Source organism: Lissotriton helveticus, chromosome 6 (assembly GCF_964261635.1).
Source record: "Lissotriton helveticus chromosome 6, aLisHel1.1, whole genome shotgun sequence".
Taxonomy (NCBI): Eukaryota; Metazoa; Chordata; class Amphibia; order Caudata; family Salamandridae; genus Lissotriton; species Lissotriton helveticus.
Genome location: NC_136067.1, coordinates 1,310,059,249 through 1,310,076,587, shown reverse-complemented (window position 1 = coordinate 1,310,076,587; position 17,339 = coordinate 1,310,059,249).

Here is a 17,339-nt window from a genome sequence, read left to right as displayed (position 1 = left end):
AATTTATCGAATGTTTGGAGACCATAGAGTTACAAGAATCATCATTGCAGACTTTTCATGAGGAGATTCCTGATGAGATGATTGAAGAGGAAATTCCTGATGAGGACATGTTACTAGTTCTTTCAAATTATGAAAATTCAGAAGATGTTGCCTGGGTGCCGCACTGATTTGGGTATCCGGCGTGGGGCGTCGCGGGGGGTGGGTCGTCAGTAGCGGTCTGTTGTGCGAATAGTTCCAAGGCAGCAGAACGCGCTGAAATCTGGATGGCACCAAGGTGATGTCCAGTAAGTTGCCGCCCACCAAATAACGGCGTGGGGCGCCGCGGGGGGGGGAGGCAGTCCAAAGTTCCGTTAAAAGGGCAAAGGAAAGGATCGGTGGTTTGAACCATCAGTCAAAAAGGGGAGGGGGTGCAACAATTTTTCCTACCGGGTCACACTGTGCTTTCACCGGAACTGAGGTCTGCAGGATTCTAGTCATTCAAACTGAGGCTGGCGCCAGCATGGGAGCGCCGACGTCCCGCGGCTACAGTTTCGTCACTCCACGGGCGATCATGACAGTCATTCCCCATCGGGGGTGTCTGCGGGGGTCGGGGACTCCCGCGGCTCCTCTAGAATCTTCAAGGTCTTGGAGGACTACGGTGGTGGAGTCAACCAGTGACCGGGCCATTTCTTTATGCTGGGCCCGCTCTTGCCAGGTCGACCGCCATTTTGAGAGTTCGGTAGCTACCGGCGATCGCGGGGTCAAATGAGCGGACGGGCTCCACCCTGACGGGCGAGACGTTGCAGCATCGCCACAGTGGAAGAACCCTTTTCCGGGCGCCTGGAGCGCTGAGGGTGCAGCTGGGAAGCCTCCACCTGGGGAGGCGGGAGAGGCCTGTTCGCACCGTCTCTCCCACCCAGTGCACCCCACGGCGTCTCGCTTGACATTTGTTATGGCCGGACCAGGCGATGAGGACGAGGGGGGGGGGTCGGAGGCATGTGCAAGACATCCCCCCCCAGTGTTGTCGCAGCCATTATAAAAGAAAGAAGAAATGTCCCGTCCGTCTTTGGGCCGGACCTCCGGTGGATGGCGGCCGGACGCCCTTTGCTCTGGCCCCATGAACGGGTTCCTTGGCTCATCCGGTGGGGCAGGCCTTGGCGTGTGGTGCCTCTCCTGGGCCTTTCGTGCAGTGGCCTCTCCACTCCCAGGCCCTCCATGGATGCTGGCCCAGACTGGGAGAGAGAGGGTCTAACCTGCAATTCTCCAGGGTTACCGCCACCGCGGCCGGATCCCGTCGGCCTCGGCCTCTGGTTGATGGTGGCCGGACTGGGAGAGAGAGGGGAGGGTCGAGGACACAGACATTCCCCCCCTTGCAACTCTCCAGGGTGGTCATAGCAATCCCCCTGGACGGGTGCCATTGGCCTCGGCCTTTCCTCCGGCTACACCCTACGTGATGATCTTCTGCCGACGGTTGGCAGCAGGACCCGCCTTATATGTGTTGCTTCCGGCTGGGCATAGCCGGAAACCTGTTGCACTTTGGAAGTTTCCAGAATGGGGCGGATGTCTGCTGACTTGTATCTTTCCCAGTTTGCCGTTATTTGGCCGTGGCAGGCGGTGGGACAGACACGTTTTGGGGCAGTGAGGGGCGATGAAGCCTCGTTGCCTTGTGGCCGTTGCAATGTCACACTTGGTTTCTCTTACTGTTTTCAGGTTTCTTATTACGGGCTTACTTCTAACGTTTCTTGTTTCTAGGACAATAATAGGTTTTATCATTACGTATTGTTATCGTTTCTTTGTTTGTTATTTAATAAAAAGTTCATCAGTGGCCTACTGATTTTCGTTTTCCTATTCCTTTCTTTCCAGGTTGTTTCATGCTAAAGTTTCTGTTAACAGGATACAGTGATCACTTCGTTATTATTGCATATGTCCTTTTCACTAGGGGTGCTCTCTGGTCGGGCCAGATGACCTATCTCTAGTAAATGGTCCGGGTGAAACAGGTGCATCAATCAGTGGGGAGTAGATAGGCATGACAGATTACAACGGGGGACAAAGGTCCGCATTACCTACCCTTTCACTACTTGAAAAGATTTTCCTACGTTTATTTGCAAACAGGGAATACCTCCAAAAAGAACCAATTCCCAAACAGTCAATGTTCGGGCAAACAATCAATCAATGAGGAACGAAATAGGCACGATGTGTTAAAGGTTTGCGTTACCTACCCTTCACTATCTGCAAAGGGAGAGAGAATATTCCTATTCTTCCCCGTTTGCAGGCAGAGAAGATCCTTAAGAGAACCAACTTCGAACAATTCAATGCTCGATTCAATCAATCAATCAATGGGGAGAAAAATAGGTATGACGGATTACAATGGGGACAAAAGTCTGCATTTACCTATCCTTCACTATCTGCAAAGACTAAACAGAGTATGGCGATTCTGTGCTTGTTTGCAAATGCTTGGATAACAATCAATCAAATGGAGAGAGAAGCAGGCACGACGGATTACAATGGGGGCAAAGGCCTGCGTTAACTAACCTTCACTATCTGGAAAGAGAGAGTACTCCTAATAGAAATGAGGGGGGGGCAGCATTGTAAGCAGATCAGTGTGCATAAACACGAAAATGTTTTTTCTTACCACGCACTTGACAATCGACAGCTTATGATATTTGCTATTAAAAAACCATTGAAATTCACTGAAAAAACCATAGGTTATAGACCATATATAGTTAGGAATTAGCATTTACAAAACCTTGAAAATTCACTGAAAAAACCATAGGTTATAGACCATATATAGTTAGGAATTAGCATTTAAAAAACCTTATTTTACTCACACAAAACCATTGAAATTCCATATATAGTTAGTAGTACTAACTATATATCGCGCACCCGCAATCCACTGCTGATCATGTCACATATTACATCATTCATGACATGGTCAGTGACATCACTGATGACATCACTGATGACATCTCAAATGACATCACTGATGACATCACTGATGACATCTCAAATGACATCACTGATGACATCACTGATGACATTTCAAATGACATCACTGATGACATCACTGATGACATCACTGATGACATCTCAAATGACATCACTGATGACATCTCATTTGACATTACTGATCACATCACTGATGACATCATTCATGTGATAATACGATGAACCTCTTCAGTCTCTAATATAACCTTAGATACACTCAGTGTAAACAGACACTCACAGACTGTCACTCATCCATGGAGTTACTTACACACCTAGTCAGTCATGCAAAGAATCAATCACACCTCAATTTCCTCAACTATACAGTTATACACACCTTACTTATTCAAACATATACTAACACATATTTACTCTCTTTTACAATCCCTGATACAAGTTCACAATGATCCATACAGCCACTCACACATTCACTGACTCTTATGCACAGTTATTTATATATGCCAATTCTCACATGTACTGTGTTTTACATATGTACTTACTTTGACATGTAGCACTGAGATATCCATTCACTCACCAATGCACTCATGCACACAGTGAACCACCCATACAGCTGTTTCCACATGCACTTTTGAACCCATACATCTAGTGAATCAACTGCTCACACATCTATGCACAGAGTCATACACCTCCCAGCCACCCACACACACACTCAGTCTCCCATACAAATACTTGAGCAACCAATCAATAACCCATATACTTACTCATATAGCTACTGATCAACACATGCAGCAGTTTACAGAACAACAAACATAATGATGCACAAATTAAGACAGTTCGTCACTAACCCATGCACTCAGTGAGACACATTTAACCACTCACTCATACAGTCAGGCATGCACCTACTAAATCCTTCATCCAGACACTTCTACATCCACTCATTCTTCAATATGTAAGACATATTTTAACTTTACAGAAATACACAGTCACTGGATGTTGTCATCAGTGATGTCATTTGAGATGTCATCAGTGATGTCATCAGTGATGTCATTTGAGATGTCATCAGTGATGTCATCAGTGATGTCATTTGAGATGTCATCAGTGATGTCATCAGTGATGTCACTGACCATGTCATGAATGATGTAATATGTGACATGATCAGCAGTGGATTGCGGGTGCGCGATATATAGTTAGTACTACTAACTATATATGGAATTTCAATGGTTTTGTGTGAGTAAAATAAGGTTTTTTAAATGCTAATTCCTAACTATATATGGTCTATAACCTATGGTTTTTTCAGTGAATATATATATATATATATATATTACCTACTGGCGGTCGCCAGTAGGTATATATAGTTAGGACCTAGTTACCATAGGAAATTGCGAACATTCTATTGGGGATAACTTTGGCACCGATTGAGGGATCTGCCTGTAATCTTCCTTAAATTTGCCTCGTTGCGCTCTGCTCCTTCCCTTAACAGTTTCGGGGAGATTCGTCGAGCGGGGGCCGAGAAAAAGGTGGGTCCCAAAACGTGTTTTCCCCATGTTAATTTCCATAGGGACATTCTGACAAGGCTACAGCTCGAACGGCTGAACGGAATTACACCAGATTTGGCAAAATGGTAGGAACTGGTATGCAGCAGTGCCTTTTGTATGTTTGGTGTAAATCTCTCAAGTAGTTTATGAGAAAATTGAATGTGAAATTGAGTCCAATGCAATTTTCCATAGGACCTTTAGACACAGCTACAGCCCGAACGGCTGAATGGAATTACTGCAAACTTGGCAAAATGGTAGAGCCTGGTGTGCAGAGGTGCCTTTTGTATATTTGGTGAAAATCCCTTCAGTAATTGTTGAGAAAATCAACTTTTTTCAAATTATATATCTATAGGCGGGACACGCTGCGCTCACGGGCTTCACCATCATTGCACTGTCCTTGCACGTGCGCGGACCTTAGCGTGCGCGCACGGAGTTCTGATTGGCTGTTGGACGTCTGTCAACATTCCATTCAGTCGAAATGAGGAAGTGTTGTCCGCCATCTTGTTTTTGTGGCAGATGATAGTGGTTGTAAACAGAAGTGTAATAGTTGACAAGGAGGCAGGGTAGAGATTCCTGAGTCCCCTAGATTTTGTCATGGTGTCTGTAAAGGACCCCGAAGGTTGAAAAAAATCAACAACATTTTTTTTTTTAAATCGCGGGGTCCGTGCACCGTGCGCGGACCGCGGCTCAAAAAGACAAAAAACAAATACACTAAAATAACAAGTTTCAGTGTTTAGATGTTGGTTGAGTGCAACATTGAGTGATGACTCTTTCACCTTTGGGTTTAGGTAGGTGTTTTGTGGAGAGTTAGTATGGTAATTGGTAGAGAGCATTGGGGGTAGGTTGAAGATTATGTGAGTTTGAAAGTGTTGATAATTGAACCAATTAAAATGTTACTTTGGTTTTGATTTTGTGTGTGATGAAATGTGATTGGCTGGGTATTTGAATATGTATGAAAAATGAGAGGGAAACACAGCCATTTTGAGATTTTAGTGTTTGAGGTATACTTCTGAGGTGTGAGATTGAGACAGAATTTACTGTACAACAGTTTTCTAGAAGGTGAGTTGTTAATTTGTAAGGAGAACTCTGTTGTTCACTTTAAGTTAATAGGAAAAATGTTTTCTGTTAGTTATTTAATGTTTTTCTGTTATACTTATGGATTGAGTAGGGCAACATCAGATGCAGTGCTTTATATTTCTAATTCTTGCTTGATACTATACACTGTCCAGGGAAACACGGCCATTTTGTGACTGTAGTGTCTGAGGTACTTTTGTGTGGAAATTTTGGTGTTCAATTTCTGGTGTGAGATTTACACAGTAGTAACTCTTCTTATAGAATTTAATAGTTTGTCTCTGCCCTATCTCACTCTTACCCTGCAACATCTCACTGTCTTTCTCTTTCTTTTAATAGTACACTAACATCAATAATGGTTGAAAATGAAGAGTCATTTGACATCGTTATAGACATTTTTGTGACTGTTATTGAGGATGTTCCTGTTGATGAGAGTAATCCTGAAGGAGAGCTTTATGATGGAGGGGATGGCATGGACGATTTCTATGATGAATCCTTGGATTCAGATTTAATGGAAGCTTTGGAGTTCATTGAGTTTGAGGATTCTTTTTGGGAGATTTTCAAAATTGACATTTTAATTTAGTAAATAAATATTTTATGAGAATTTATACTTAACTAAATGTAATTTATGAGGTAGTAGCAAACTGATAATTTTTTGTGTTACATAGTAAGTTTACTCATAAATACTTCCGTTCTTCCCCAAAATTTTCTTAAATGTGTATTTGACATCTCTTCTTCATGTCCTGCATCCTTTCTCTCACTGTCTGTCTCTGATGCAGAAGATTGCAACATAAGTAAGTTTAAAGAACAGCAAGTGTGTCTCACCAGAGCAGGAAATCATGCAGTAAACGCTGTTTCTCTTTCTTTTCATAGTACACTAACATAAAATGATGAATGAAAATGAGGAGCCTACCAACATCTTCTTTGAAATAACAGCAACGTTTATTGAGGCAACTTATTCTGAGGTGTATATTGATCCTATAGATGAAACAAATCATGAAGAACATGAAGGAGATACCATGGCAGATTTTCTTTGATGAAACACTAGATATGGAATTAATGGAATGTGTAGACGTTGTCGAGTTTGACGAATCATTTTCAGACACTTTGATGGATGAACTTTCTGATGAAGAAATGCTACAAGTTCTTTTAGATTTTGAAAGTTCTGATAAATAAATTTTAATTTAGTAAAGAAAAATTGTTTTGAAAATTATACTTATTTAAATGTAATTTATGAGGTAGTAGCAAAGTGATACAATTTGGTGTTCTTCATGTCCTGTATCCTTTCTGTCACTGACTGTCTCTGATGCACTAGTTTACAACATAAGTAAGTATATAGAACAGCAAGTGTGTTTCACCAGAGTAGGAACTCATGACCCCCTACGCCAATTCTGACCACACATTGAGAAAGGAAGGAATCATGTGAACAAATCTGTTTCTGCTTTCCTGAAAGAGTATAGTACGGATTCAATATACCACAATTACTTGCATTACAACATACAAGGTATCTACAGAGGAGACGATGTCCATTTCCATTTAGTTTTTTTTGTTGTTGTTTTTTTTCCAATAGGTCCGCGCACCGTGAGTGCTCGGTAAATGCATGGTGCACAAATCCTATCGCCGCCATTTTGTGGTTCCAGAAGAGAATGAAAAATATAATTTAAAAACGTGGGAAGGGGGTAGGGTAGAGTGTCCCTGACCCCTTATACCTTGTCAGGGGGTCGTTCAAGGACTCCTAAGGTTAAAAATAATGGGTTTTTAAAAAAAAAATAACAGAAAACACGATAGGTCCACGCACGGGGAGTGCTCGGTGAGTGCTCGGTGCGCAGACATCGGTAAAAATTAATACAAAAAATAAAGTTAAAAATTATATTTGAGTGTTTACATGTTAGTTGGCTCTAAAAAGAGCCGTTGTGTTCATTGTGGTTTTTTTGGTACCTACAAGTAAGTACCAATGCAGAGTCTGATGTTACAGAGATAGACTCTGTTCCCTTCATCAGTGAAATGTACACCATCTGTCCTATAGATGCCTTGCATGTTGTAACGCAAGTTGTTGTGGTATATACAACCCATTCCATAGTCTCTCATGTATGCAGAAACAGATTTATTTACATGTTTCCTTGCTTTCTCAATCTGTGGACAAAATCGATTGGACCAATTCCATTTTTGTCTTTGGCATATATTGGAATAGACAAAGGCAGTTTGAGGAAAAAGTGACATCAATTGTCCAAAGATGTCCTTCAATAGCATTTCCAGACCAACCCCAGTCAAAGTGCATAAGTCATTTCAACCACAGTGCACAATTATAAGGTCAGGATGTGGGAGATGCATGAAGGATTTCACCAATGGTATCAATTGGTGACATCTCAATCCTCTCCGGCCAATCCATAAAATATCCACATTTGGTAAATCAAGGTTTAAAATTCCTCTGTTTGTTGCATACCTTTTAGACCAGAATACAAAACTGTGTCCTACAAACCATACTGAAGGAATCTTCAAGGCAGGTCTGGTTGTACTCAGATGAGGGCTGTAAATGAAATGGCAGTTGGAAAGCTTGCATTGTAGAAAAAAGAGGAGGGCATTCACTGCACTTGAAGCTTAAGAAATGATTGGTGCTTTCTGAAAATGGAAAAGAGCCTATTAGGGTGCATAGCTTTGTTTTTTAAAAGAAGCAATTCTATTGGTTCAGAAAAGGTCATTAAAAGTACCATTGCACATGATTAGCTGTTATTTTGAAAGCTCTAACAACCTTGGTGGATTCATTTGCAACAAAGTATAATGAACTTTTAAACTCTGCTCTTCCTTAGGTGGGAGTTACCATGGTGACAGGTTGAATGAGCACTAGGGGGATGGGTGAATATTATGTGAGTTTGAAATTGTGGGAATGTCGAACCAATTGAAATGTTAGTTTAGTTTTGAAATAGTGTGGGAAGAGATTTCATTGGTTAAGACCTGAAATATGTGTGAAGAATGAGTGGGAAATTGTGCCATTTCTGGTTTCAGTGTCTGAGGTGCATTTCAGAGATTCTGCTTAAGAAAATCTGCTGTGTGTTTGACACTGTTCTATATTTTCAAAAGTGATTTTAAAGGTGAGTAATATAGAGAGAGTGCTGTTTGCAGTATTGGGAAGCATAACAAGCATATTGGGCTTCATTCCTGTTGTATTTTGAAAATAAGTCAGGTTCCTGCATTGTAGTGTAGTGTTCATTTAAATGGGTTGTGCTCTGTGTGTAAAATGATTTACCATGCTAAATGTTTTTTGATAACATGTGTGGCTTAAAGGTTTTTGACAAGGATCACAGTGAGTGTCTGTGTGATATAAGGAATTATATTTTTACCTTTTTCCATAATGTTAGCTGTGTGTGGTTACAGTTTGTATTTTTTAGTTTATAAGGTAGACTTCTTTTTAAATTGTTTTTTATGCTTGGATTCAATGCTGGTATAGAGATAGTGTAATGGTTTCATTGGACTTGTAAATATGCTCCTTTTTTAGAAGCGCCTTGTGCAACCTTTAACATGGGTGGAAGCAGTGAATGTATGGAGAGGGATAGGAATGGCAGATAGAAAACCATATGAAATGGTGTGCGAGATGCATAAAGGATTTCACTAATGCATCAATTGAGATGGAATATAAGATAGAGAGGGGCATATTTACAAGCCCCTTGCGCAATGTTTGACATGGGTGCAAGCAGAAAATGCATGCAGAGTAATAAAATTGGCACCCAGACAAGAATATGAAATGCCGTGAGAGATGCTTAAAGGGTTTTTCTAATGGCATAAATTGAGATAGAATATACAAAAAGAGAGAGGCATATTTACAAGCCCCTTGTGCAATGTTTGACATTACTGCTGGTACAGAGATAGTGTAATGGTTTCATCGGCATATTTACAAGCCGTTGCGCAATGTTTGACATTAATGCTGGTATAGAGATAGTGTAATGGTTTCATTGGCATATTTACAAGCCGCTTGCGCGATGTTTGACATTAATGCTGATATAAAGATAGTGTAATGGTTTCATTGGCATATTTAGAAGCCCCTTGCGCAATGTTTGACATTAATGCTGGTGCAGAGATAGTGTAATGGTTTCATTGGCATATTTACAAGCCGGTAGCGCAATGTTTGACATTAATGCTGGTACAGACATAGTGTAATGGTTTCATTGGCATATTTACAAGCCCCTTGTGCAATGTTTGACATTAATGCTGGTACAGAGATAGTGTAATGGTTTTATTGGCATATTTACAAGCCACTTGCGCAATGTTTGACATTAATGCTGGTATAGAGATAGTGTAATGGTTTCATTGGCATATTTATAAGGCCCTTGCACAATGTTTGACATTAATGCTGGTATAGAGATAGTGTAATGGTTTCATTGGCATATTTACAAGCCCCTTGCGCAATGTTTGACATTAATGCTGGTATAGAGATAGTGTAATGGTTTCATTGGCATATTTACAAGCCGCTTGCACAATGTTTGACATTAATGCTGGTATAGAGATAGTGTAATGGTTTCATTGGCATATTTACAAGGTCCTTGCGCAATGTTTGACATTAATGCTGGTATAGAGATAGTGTCATGTTTTCATTGGCATATTTACAAGCCCCTTGCGCAATGTTTGACAATAATGCTGGTATAGAGATAGTGTAATGGTTTCATTGGCATATTTACAAGTCCCTTGCGCAATGTTTGACATTAATGCTGGTATAGAGATAGTGTAATGGTTTCATTGGCATATTTACAAGCCGCTTGCGCAATGTTTGACATTAATGCTGGTACAGAGATAGGGTAATGGTTTCATTGGCATATTTACAAGCCGCTTGCGCAATGTTTGACATTAATGCTGGTATAGAGATAGTGTAATGGTTTCATTGGCATATTTACAAGCCCCTTGCGCAATGTTTGACATTAATGCTGGTATAGAGATAGTGTAATGGTTTCATTGGCATATTTACAAGCCCCTTGCGCAATGTTTGACATTAATGCTGGTATAGCGATAGTGTAATGGTTTCATTGGCATATTTACAAGCCCCTTGCGCAATGTTTGACATGGGTGCAAGCAGAAAATACATGCAGAGTAATACAATTGGCACACAGACAAGAATATGAAATGCTTTGAGAGATCCGTAAAGGATTTTACTAATGGCATAAATTGAGATAAAATATACAAAAAAGAGAGGCATATTTACAAGCCCCTTGCGCAATGTTTCACATGGATGCCAGCAGAAAATGTATGCAGAGTAATAAAATTGGCACACAGACAAGAATATGAAATGCCGTGAGAGATGCGTAAAGGGTTTTACTAATGGCATAAATTGAGATAGAATATACAAAAAAAGAGAGGCATATTTACAAGCCCCTTGCGCAATGTTTGACATGGGTACAAGCAATTTTATTACTCTGCATGCATTTTCTGCTTGCACCCATGTCAAACATTGCGCAAGGGGCTTGTAAATATGACTCTCTTTTTTGTATATTCTATCTCAATTTATGCCATTAGTAAAATCCTTTACGCATCTCTCAAGGCATTTCATATTCTTGTCTGTGTGCCAATTTTATCACTCTGCATGCATTTACTGCTTGTATCCATGTTAAACATTGTGCAAGGGGCTTGTAAATATGCCCCTCTTTATCTTATATTCCATCTCAATTGATGCCATTAGTGAAATCCTTTATGCATCTACCACACCATTTCATATTGTTTTCTATTTGCTATTCCTATCCCTCTCCATATATTCACTGCTTGCACCCATGTTAAAGGTTGCACAAGGCGCTTGTAAAAAAGGAGCATATTTACAAGCCAAATTAAACTATTAGCACTATCTCTGTACCAGCATTGAATTCAAGCATGAGAAACACTTTAGAAAGAAGTCTACCCTGTAAGCTAAAAGATACAAATTGTGAGCACACACAGCTAACATTATGGAAAAAGATGAAAATATAATTTCTTAATTCACATACACACTCAGTGTGTTCCTTGTCAAAAAACTTAAAGCCAGACATTTCAACAAAAAACATTTAGGGCCCGATGTAGGTAATCCCAGATTACCGATTCTTAAATACTGAGTCATACCGATTTGGTATTTAAGAACTGGCAATCGGGATGTAGGTATATTTACCGAATTATTTACCAAATCGGTATGATTCTGTAATTAATGAATCGGTATTTACCGAGTCTGTAATTGTCATTGATTCCTATGGACCTTGCGGCACATAGGAATCAATGTCAATTACCGAATCGGTAAATACTGATTCGGTAATTGGGGGAAACATTGAAGGGTGGCAGAATGTGACTCTGATAGCCTGTTGCACTCCTCAATTGTGCATGGGTGCACATGTTGCCGACATACATGCCCTTAGGGCATGTATGTCTGCAACATGGCACAATTTTTAAAGCAAACGAATTCTTAAACCCTTGTAGCACTGAAAACAGTGCTACCTACATCTAAAATGACAGAATCTGTAATTTTACCAAATCGGTATTTTACCGAATCAGTAAAATTACAGAATTGGCAAAATTACCGATTCTGTAATTTTACATGCCCCTACATCTCAATATCCACATACCGGTCAGAAACGCCCGAAAATCGGTATTTTCGGCCTTTTTCGACCGGTATTTGCCTACCTACATTGGGCCCTTAGTATGGTAAATCATTTTGGACACAGAAAGTGAGATGAGACACACACACAAACAGACAGATGGTGTAGGCAGAGATTGAGATGACACACACATACAAACAGAGAGATGGTGGAAGGAGAGAGTGAGATGAGGCATGCAAAGAGGGAGCTGGTGCAGGCAGAGAGTGATATGAGACACACAAAGAGAGATGTGAACTAGTGTTTATATTGTTTAGTTAATGTAATTGCTATGTGCTATGTTGGTAGTGGTCTATAATATGTCATATTTTTCTTTTCAACAGATTGTAAATATCTACAGAGTCATAATAGATTATGCCTACCAAGAACCGCAAACAAAGACTCTATAAGCAAGCTTTATCAATTAAGAGGACTCAATTAGAAGATTCATCCAGAAGACAATCTTCAGAGAAAAGAAAAAATGCTCCTGGTAATGCACCTGTGCTTCCTGTTGCTTCAGAAGAAGTGCCGGGAGTAGAGCCCTGCTCCTCTGATGATCTTTTTATTACAGCTTTACTCCAATTTTTTGGGTGTATATTCTGGACATGGCATTCCATGCTATAAGTTCCAAAGCTGTACGGTTTCTGTGGATTTCCTCTTGAAAGTACTGTGTGACAGATTTTACATGTGACAAAAGGTCCGTACTATGGACTCTCTCTGTGTTCTAGAGGTTTTAGGAACAAACTCTTCTGAAGATGAAGTAGAAGAATCCTCAAGTTCCTTGGGTTCAGAATGCTCTTGTCCAAAGGCTATTAGTTACTGGCAACGAATGCATTGCATCATCAAATTGTTAAGTTCAGGTTGGATATTTGCAACCATTGATGCTTGCATTGGTAGTGCTGTTGCTTCAGAAGAAGTGCTGGGAGCAGAGCCTTGCTCCTCTGATCTTTTCATTACAGCTTTACTCCAATTGTTTGGTTGTATATTCCGCACATGGTGTTCCATGCTATAAGTTCCAAAGCTGTACTTCTTCTGTGGATCCCCTCTTGAAAGTACTGTGTCACACATTTTACATGTGACAAAAGGCACATTTACCTTTTTGTATTTTTCTGGGTATTTAAAAAATGTCCGTACTATGGACTCTCTCTCTGTTGTAGGGGTTTCTCAGGTTCCTGCTGTTCAGCCATTTCAGTAGATTTTTCAAGAGCAAAGTACTGATGAAAAAAGGTGTTGCTTCCTCGAAAGCCAAAGAAGAATGATGAAGATGAGAGGGGTCTTTCAAGAATTAGAGTAGGAAGTATTATAAACCAATAAAATCTTTTGTTATAAGGTCACATGGTTGGACGTAAGCTTACGGAGTGTTTTTTCGGAGCGTTTACGGAGTGCTCACGTAAGCTTATGTTGCGTTTACGTTATATTTACGGAGCGCTTACATCATCTTATGATGTGCTTACGTGGTACGCACCCTTGTGACATTTATAATTGTTTAAATAAAGTTATATATGTTGTTTAAAAGTTTAAAATAAACATGTTCTTTATTATCTCAGTTTATATGTTCCTTTATATTGTATAATGAATATGTAGATATAATGATTTAGCACCCTCGTGATATTTATAATTGTTTAAATAAAGTCATATATGTTGTATAAAAGTTTAAAATAAACATGTTCTTTATTATCCCAGGTAATGTGTTCCTTTATAATGTTCAATTAATACGTAGATATCAAGATTTAAAGTTTATCAAACTTTCGGAGGTAAATAATGAATTCCTGTGTACATGCATATCTGTGCATGTACATTTGTGCCATGTAGCACACATACATGTCGTAAGACCATGTATGTGTGTGACATGGATAAAAACTCCTTCTCCTGATTTTGACAACAAGACTTGTAATGCTATCCTATCCTAGGCAGAGACTTTTCATGCATATCAAACATATTAAAACACTGCTTTTAAAAGCATTTGGAAATTGCTTAATGATCCAGGTGAAGTCCCGTTCCCAAAAACGATCTTTGCGTTCCAAAGGAACAGAACAGTGAGAAACTGCCTAGTTCAAACCTAGCCAAACAACAAGAACAGGAACTTAATCAGGACCAAAGATGGCATGACACCAACAGGCAATTTTGCCTGTGGGAGCTGCAAAAACTGCGCTCTAATAATAACAGGTCCTACTATAACACATGGGGTCACAACCCACACCCATAAAGCACTATTTAATTGCAGAACCCAAAATGTAATTTACATGATTAAATGCCCGTGCGAAATGGCATACATAGGGGAAACGCAGCGAGAAATAAGAGTTAGGTTGAATGAACACAAGTCAGCGATGCGCACAAAGAAAGCAACAGCCCCGTTAGTCATGCATTGGATAGATAAAGGCCATCAGGTTGAAGACCTGAGATGGTGTGTTCTGGAGGTTGTAAGTCTAAACAAGAGGGGAGGAGATTTAACAAAAAAACGGAAAAGGAGAGAACAATATTATATGTCAAGGTTCAGTACATATAAAACAGGTCTTAATAACAAAGAGGAATGGGAGAGAATATTATAAGTAAACATTAACAGGAAATAAGCACAGAGTGACTGTAACATTAGATCAAGAGATATATGCGAAGTGTGTGAAAATTCCTCCCTCTTTTTCGTTTAACATGGTTACCCTAAAATTTTGTTTAAAATTGTTACCCTGATACTGTAGGAGTAAGGGGACTTATTGCATGGCAGAACACGGGCCGCAGACAAAACCAGATCTAAAATTTGAGAGAGCAAACCGATGTATGTCAAAATTCCTCGTATATAAAAATAAAAAATGAGAAAAAGTGGTGGAATAAGAAAGTTCAAAATTGAACCATGCAGATTGTCTATGAGAAGCCAGGTATTAATAGGGAAATATTGGTCCTTTTAAGATAATCGACAGTGTATGCAATGAGATAGTTATATACATCTAGATACATACTGAAGAAAATACAACTGTCATTAACCATTCAAAGATGGCGGCCGTTTTAGAACTTGAAAAAGGCCGACCTGCATACACTACTGGTTTACACTGGATGTATTGAGGACTAACTCAATGATGCAGAAAGAGTTAAATTTGTAAAGAAAGAGTTTCTTATAATAAGAAAAAAGTCGCCCGTATTTTAACACGTAAAATAGGGACTACTTGAGTAATCGACAATGGGTGCTCTTATACCCCGTTAATGAATTAACAGCTTAACATTAATAATAATAATTAGAATGCCTACAGACACACACATAATAACAGTGCGATACAGGAGGATTTAAATATAAAAAATAATCGAGTGGTATTCTAATTGAAAATTAAACACACTACAAGATGGCGGCCGTGCTAGGGATCACAAACACCTGGCATACAGTGGGCGGCCCACACAAAGCGACCAGATGAAAGTAATTATCCAATTAGGGAGTATATTTAAACTGGCGTACTGAGAGAAGAAATCACTCTCAGAAGACACATAGAGCAGGAAGACGCCGTGCAGCTCAGCTACTTTAAACAAGTAAGGTTGGGGTAGTTAGATTAATTGGAGAAAGGGTGGTGTTAGGCATAGGACACTGCACTAATAGCATTTTAGACATTGTTTTATGTCTTTCCACAGTTGGCAGGCAATCCACAAAAACTGCAATATAGTGGCCCTTGTTTCCATATTTAAAAGAAATAAGAAGGTTGAATTCAAGTTTAAAAGCAGGTTCTTGCACTAACCAAAGGTAAGATCACCTAGACAGAGTAAATTAACTCATAAAAAGAAAAAAACCTTAAAATTAAAATTTATAGTATCTTAAACTACAAAATATTTTGTAGATTTAATTGTGTGAGAAGAGCAGTGAACAGTAAGCTCCCAGAGGCGTCTTCCTATCATCACAAGATATCAAGAGATAGGACCGGTAAGGCCCCGAGTTAAAAGATGTGGCAAGAAAGAACTGACATTGAGTGGAGGGAAACCATATAAATAAAAATTCTTAAATTAAAAATAGATTTTTATGTCTCAACAGGATTGAAGTTGGTCCCTCTCTTTTTTAATCAACCTGGATGTGTATTAAACATAGGTAATAACAGTAGCACACCACAGATAAATGACTGAGGAAATATGTCAACGACCTAGGGTATTAAAAACAAGACCCACTTGTGTTTTTCTCCTAGAATAAACAAGATGACACATCATCAACACTGTTTGATAGCATAATAGCTGATGACAACCCACTCCGAAAAGTGACAAGGGAGTGCCAGGAAGGAAATATATACCTGGGTAAGAATATATAGTTTTCTAGGGTTGGTACTTTAATGATTAAGATAGGACAAAGATTAAAGTACCCACAACTAAATTTGTTAACAACTATGTCCCATGAAGTAATTTGAGGACATGTTATCTTGGCATTAATGGTATATATATGCCAGTAAGTCTTGTTTTTCATGAAGACTAAGAAATGGGGAATCTTAGTAGAACATGAGACTCAAAGACGAGATACAGATCACATTGAGGCGGGGTTACCAAATAGTAGGGCAGTGAGGCTCAGTGGTTAGAGGCGGCAGACTCGGAAGCTGAGATCGGCCGTGGACCAGGGTTCGATTCCCCGCCTCGGCGGGTCTCGGGCTCTAAAATTCCACGGACTTGATAATTCTCGCTCCGGTGCCTACTCGACTCACAGGGTCACACTCTGCGACTCTGGGCAATAGCTTGCTTAATCTCCACTACGGCCCCTCGCGGCGGGATGCCTGGCTTTCACCTTGTGGATACCCTACCGGGGTATCTCACAGGGGAATACCAGGACGGGTTCCCTAAGCAAGCGCTTAGATACCGTGTCGGTGATTTGCGCTATATAAATACATGTACATGTACATTAGAGGTAGAATGTAAATGAATCAATGTGCAATTGTCAGATCTAATATTGGACCTAATTGGAATATATTGTGACATGTTTTTTGTAGATACCATGTTAATGAACAAGTCCTGAAGAAGGTGCAAGATTGTGTGAGGCACCGAAACGCCGCGTCGACAGTTTGTTTTTTATGTGTAATAAACAAGTTGTACAGTGATGGAATGAGACAGTTAGCTCTGTATGTTTGAGAAATTTGATGGATATTGAGATTTATGCAACAACGCTTAGTAGCAGTATTTAGGAATTGGTTTTTAATAGAGTTGAAAAACATTTTATAGTAATGTGCATAGAATTGTCTGCAGAATACATATGATATAATGTATTAGTGTTTTTAACAAAAAAAAATGT